At 57.9% G+C, this 6,000-nt stretch overlaps 1 protein-coding gene across 1 annotated transcript in view; it reads left to right on the top strand.

The window, feature by feature from the left end:
* The first annotated feature begins 804 nt into the window (after nucleotides 1–804).
* YES1 (YES proto-oncogene 1, Src family tyrosine kinase) overlaps nucleotides 805–6,000 on the top strand; it is a 107,517-nt gene continuing 102,321 nt past the window's right edge. The window contains exon 1 of the mRNA XM_075314479.1: nucleotides 805–1,060. The gene's annotated coding sequence lies outside the window, so the exon portion shown is untranslated. The remainder of the gene's footprint in view (nucleotides 1,061–6,000) is intronic.

The following is a 6,000-nucleotide window of genomic DNA, read 5'->3' as shown; positions in this document are numbered from 1 at the left end:
TGCCCCTGTATATACTATACATCACTGTCTATATGCCCCTGTATATACTATACATCACTGTCTATATTCCCCTGTATATACTATACATCACTGTGTATATTCCCCTGTATATACTATACATCACTGTATATATGACCCTGTATATACTATACATCACTGGATATATGCCCCTGTATATACTATACATCCCTGTGTATATGTCCCTGTATATACTATATATCACTATCCCTGTATATAATGTCCCTGTATATACTATATATCACTATCCCTGTATATAATGTCCCTGTATATACTATATATCACTATCCCTGTGTATATGTCCCTGTATATACTATATATCACTATCCCTGTATATAATGTCCCTGTATATACTATATATCACTATCCCTGTATATAATGTCCCTGTATATACTATATATCACTATCCCTGTGTATATGTCCCTGTATATACTATATATCACTATCCCTGTGTATATGTCCCTGTATATACTATATATCACTATCCCTGTGTATATGTCCCTGTATATACTATATATCCCTATCACTGTGTATATGTCCCTGTGTGTACGATGTGTTCTGTCAGGCTCCGTCCCGTGTTGTGAGCGGTATTCCAGGGAGGCTAGCTGTCGGAGTCGCTCCCTGACAGCCTGAGTCTCCCCGCCGGCCGCCATGTTGGGCTCACGCTTCCTCTCCGGCACTGCCGCCCCCCGTCCTCCCCTGGAGCGGCCCATGCACAGAAGGCGGCCCCCCGCGCGCACACCGCCTACAGCCGCCGCAGCCAGTCCCCAGCCGCTGCAGCCTCCGCCTCCTCCCCGCCCCCTGGACTGTTCGGAGGGTGGGAGAGATCACAGGACCGGACCCTGGATGTGTCAGCCTGGCGGAGGAGGGGAGAGAGCAAAGTGCACGGCCCGGGGCTTCATTACTGCCATGGAGTGATTACCGTCGGAGTGTCCGCTGACCATGGCCGCCGTGTCCCTCAGAGAGTGAGGAGGACGTGTCCGGGCAGCAGCCTGTGAGGAGCAAGTAACTTATGTGAGGCCGGGGCTCGGCGGACATCCAGGTAAGAGCAGAGCGGTGAGCTGTCCTCCTGCCCGCACCCGGCCGCCTTCTCCCGGCCCCTGTCCGCCTCCTGCCCGGCCCTTGTCTCCTGGCCTCCTACTGCCCGCACCCGGCTCCTGTCCCCGGCCGCCTCGTGCCTGCACCCGGCCGCCCTCTACCCAACCCTTGTCCCCGGCCTCCTCCTGCCCGCACCCGGCCCCTGTCCCCGGCCTCCTCCTGCCCGCACCCGGCCCCTGTCCCCGGCCTCCTCCTGCCCGCACCCGGCCCCTGTCCCCGGCCTCCTCCTGCCCGCACCCGGCCCCTGTCCCCGGCCTCCTCCTGCCCGCACCCGGCCCCTGTCCCCGGCCTCCTCCTGCCCGCACCCGGCCCCTGTCCCCGGCCTCCTCCTGCCCGCACCCGGCCCCTGTCCCCGGCCTCCTCCTGCCCGCACCCGGCCCCTGTCCCCGGCCTCCTCCTGCCCGCACCCGGCCCCTGTCCCCGGCCTCCTCCTGCCCGCACCCGGCCCCTGTCCCCGGCCTCCTCCTGCCCGCACCCGGCCCCTGTCCCCGGCCTCCTCCTGCCCGCACCCGGCCCCTGTCCCCGGCCTCCTCCTCCCCGGGCCTACCCCGAATGTTCTCCGTGGGAACCCCTGACCCTGGGCCCGCTCCTCCTTCCCCGCTCTCCTCCCGCTGTTATGGTGCTTCTTCCCCGGGCCGCGCTGTGGTCGCTGGCCGCCTGCTGATGTGCTGTAGCCCCTGCTGTCTGTGACAGAGGCGGCCCCGTGCTGCAGGCCAGACACACCTGCTGCTGCGATACAGACTCCTTCACAACATAATGTACACATGTCGTGACATAACCCTGCATACAGCCAGAGTGTGAGGGGAGTCTCTGCCTCATTGTCTGATTTTCACTGACATTTGTCCATACCTCTCCAAGGGCTCCTCTGGTCCGGGGGTGGGTGTAGCAGAGGTTGCCCTGGACCAGGCGCATCTCCAGTAATGAGGCCTCCTTTATGCAATCACCAAATCATATTAAAAACCCAAATAGTTCCTACCCTCGTAATCTGAAAGGCCGCGTCCTGTCGTCCCCTGTCGTCCCGTGTCTCAGGGTGGGCCGCATCCTGTCGTCCCCTGTCGTCCCGTGTCTCAGGGTGGGCCGCGTCCTGTGGTCCCCTGTCGTCCCGTGTCTCAGGGTGGGCCGCGTCCTGTGGTCCCCTGTCGTCCCGTGTCTCAGGGTGGGCCGCGTCCTGTGGTCCCCTGTCGTCCCGTGTCTCAGGGTGGGCCGCGTCCTGTGGTCCCCTGTCGTCCCGTGTCTCAGGGTGGGCCGCGTCCTGTGGTCCCCTGTCGTCCCGTGTCTCAGGGTGGGCCGCGTCCTGTGGTCCCCTGTCGTCCCGTGTCTCAGGGTGGGCCGCGTCCTGTGGTCCCCTGTCGTCCCGTGTCTCAGGGTGGGCCGCGTCCTGTGGTCCCCTGTCGTCCCGTGTCTCAGGGTGGGCCGCGTCCTGTGGTCCCCTGTCGTCCCGTGTCTCAGGGTGGGCCGCGTCCTGTGGTCCCCTGTCGTCCCGTGTCTCAGGGTGGGCCGCGTCCTGTGGTCCCCTGTCGTCCCGTGTCTCAGGGTGGGCCGCGTCCTGTGGTCCCCTGTCGTCCCGTGTCTCAGGGTGGGCCGCGTCCTGTGGTCCCCTGTCGTCCCGTGTCTCAGGGTGGGCCGCGTCCTGTGGTCCCCTGTCGTCCCGTGTCTCAGGGTGGGCCGCGTCCTGTGGTCCCCTGTCGTCCCGTGTCTCAGGGTGGGCCGCGTCCTGTGGTCCCCTGTCGTCCCGTGTCTCAGGGTGGGCCGCGTCCTGTGGTCCCCTGTCGTCCCGTGTCTCAGGGTGGGCCGCGTCCTGTGGTCCCCTGTCGTCCCGTGTCTCAGGGTGGGCCGCGTCCTGTGGTCCCCTGTCGTCCCGTGTCTCAGGGTGGGCCGCGTCCTGTGGTCCCCTGTCGTCCCGTGTCTCAGGGTGGGCCGCGTCCTGTGGTCCCCTGTCGTCCCGTGTCTCAGGGTGGGCCGCGTCCTGTGGTCCCCTGTCGTCCCGTGTCTCAGGGTGGGCCGCGTCCTGTGGTCCCCTGTCGTCCCGTGTCTCAGGGTGGGCCGCGTCCTGTGGTCCCCTGTCGTCCCGTGTCTCAGGGTGGGCCGCGTCCTGTGGTCCCCTGTCGTCCCGTGTCTCAGGGTGGGCCGCGTCCTGTGGTCCCCTGTCGTCCCGTGTCTCAGGGTGGGCCGCGTCCTGTGGTCCCCTGTCGTCCCGTGTCTCAGGGTGGGCCGCGTCCTGTGGTCCCCTGTCGTCCCGTGTCTCAGGGTGGGCCGCGTCCTGTGGTCCCCTGTCGTCCCGTGTCTCAGGGTGGGCCGCGTCCTGTGGTCCCCTGTCGTCCCGTGTCTCAGGGTGGGCCGCGTCCTGTGGTCCCCTGTCGTCCCGTGTCTCAGGGTGGGCCGCGTCCTGTGGTCCCCTGTCGTCCCGTGTCTCAGGGTGGGCCGCGTCCTGTGGTCCCCTGTCGTCCCGTGTCTCAGGGTGGGCCGCGTCCTGTGGTCCCCTGTCGTCCCGTGTCTCAGGGTGGGCCGCGTCATGTCGTCCCCTGTCTCAGGGTGGGCCGCACAGTGTTGGAGACCCTTGGCTCACAGCTTATGTCCTGGAGACCAGTGAGCGGTTGGGCAGGTGAGCCCCATTGGAGCCATGTTTGGGTCGGTACAGCTCTAGGGGGCGCGCCTGGAGATCGGGCACCTGTACATCACTTCTTGGGTGCACAACATTTTCAAGAAGGAATAAAATAATGTTGTTCGTTCCTTCTTGTTTTTTTTGTTTTTTTTTTTTAAATTTTGTACCCTACTAATTGTGCACCTACAATACCTGCGCTGTAATTTCCCCTCCCCCCCTCCTACAGGCATGCTGGCTGCGCCTCAGTGTGTGAGTCATAAACCTCCAGCATATGGCGTACAGGGGCACATCATCATCCCTAGGGTCCTGTGCACATATAATAAGGAAACAGGATACTAGAGATGGGAAATACCAGAGTCACTGACATGAGAGGTTGTCTACTAAACTGTGCCGAGCTCTGCTCTTCCGCTCCTTTTACATCCGATCGAACTGGTCGCGCCCAACCCCCCCCCCCCGTCTTTCATATTTAAGTAAATGTCCACTACTGTGAAACAAGGGTATAAGCCCTTTATTCATTTTATGGACAATGAATATTCAGATTTTTCCATGCCGTATTGTCACACTGATGGCCATGTCCAGGTTCTCGTCAGGCAACTGCCATTCAGTGACACGCTCGGGCTTTCTGTGCCTGTAGGTCCCGATAAATGGGGACACGTTGCTGCTATCTGGCTGTTTGCTTGTAAGTTCCTGTTGAAGGCAAAGGAAGCGCATTGAACCGATCCCATTCTTGACCAAATCCTGTTTCCTGTACGGAGCTCTATTGTGATCTGTTCACATGTATCCCACATACGTCTGCCTAGATTCTTCTATCCGCCCAGGCCTCCTGTATTGTCCGTTCCACGCTCATCCATGATGCTGTCAGTTTGGGTCAATATAAAGAGAATCACTGCACACAGTTCAATATGCAAAGTCTTTAATTATAGATGTGGTTTATACAAAATATGTGAAGGCGACAGAACAAGATTTCAAATAATCGGTCTTGATCACAGTGCTGCATTGACAAACATGAAGTACAGCTGGCACTCCCGTGCCTAAACCTGCTGGTGAATGTCCGGGTCCGTGGGTCTGAAAATGAGCCCGCACTTGTCAGTAATACAGAAATTTGCCTGTATTGTGTGAAATAGGAGAAGTGATTGATTTATTTAGGGGGCACAAGGGTAGAATATTGGTGTAACTATCGATAATGTCTAATTATTGACCCTGAGACTAGACAGTCCCAACATGCCCAATTTATCATAATGGTTCATTCTATTTATGATAAATTTGAGGCATCTCTAAGTGGCACCTGACTGTTTACACTCACTATAGTGGTATGTATGCAGAGTCCTGTATGCAGAAAGTAATTTATGTGCCGTTCTATGGTTGCTTAAGCTATTGACGCGCAGGACTAGTCCAGTGGGACATCTCCTAGACCAGTCCTTTCCCTGTGTGATTGATGGCTTCTGTGTACTGCCGCTCTTGGTATGACTGTTAAATCTCACACACGTGTGCAAAGTGCTGTTGGAGCTACCATGCCTGGGAGTCCATGGTCTGCCAGTCACAGCGAGGAAGGTCTAGTTAGAGGATACGAGGCTCGTGTAGCCGGGTGATTTATTCCTTACAGTACAGATACATGGTGGCAAAGCGATGCAGCCATGCCAGACGCTGTGATTTTCATGTTAAAAGTTAAATTGATTTGTTAAACCAAAAACAACACAAGTCCAATAAAAACAGCCACGTAATTTTTAAGAGGCGATCTGGAAACAGAAGCGACTCGTGTCCGTGCCTTTATCGCGGCCGCTAAGTGTTTAGCATACTGACAGCACTGCACTCTGTGACTGAGGGGCCGTACCCGACAGCGGCTACCGGAGGATAGGACTCTGGGCCTACAGGCCACTTTACACGCTGCGACATCGTTAGCGATCGCCCCCGTCGTTTGTGCGTCACGGGCAAATCGCTGCCTGTGGCGAACAATATCGCTAGTACGCATCACACGCACATACGTTTCTAACGACGTCGCTGTGGCCGGTAAACAACCTTTTTTTCTTTCTTTTTTTTTTTTTTTTTTTTTTTAAGGGGGCGGTTCATGCGGCGTCACAGTGACGTCACACAGCGGGCCACCTATAGAAGCGGAGGGGCGGAGAGCAGCCGCATTAACGTCACTCCCACCTCGTTTCCGGAGGACACAGGAACGCTGTTCGTCGATCCCGGGGTGTCACGTGTAGCGATGTGTCCTGCCTCAGGAACGACAAGCAACCTGCGTCCAAAATGAGCAATATTTGGGAAAGGAACATGTCAACGAT

The sequence above is a fragment of the Anomaloglossus baeobatrachus genome, chromosome 6 (assembly GCF_048569485.1).
Source record: "Anomaloglossus baeobatrachus isolate aAnoBae1 chromosome 6, aAnoBae1.hap1, whole genome shotgun sequence".
Classification (NCBI taxonomy): Eukaryota; Metazoa; Chordata; class Amphibia; order Anura; family Aromobatidae; genus Anomaloglossus; species Anomaloglossus baeobatrachus.
Note: the sequence above shows the minus strand (reverse complement) of the source record. Positions and strands in the feature narration are given on the sequence as shown.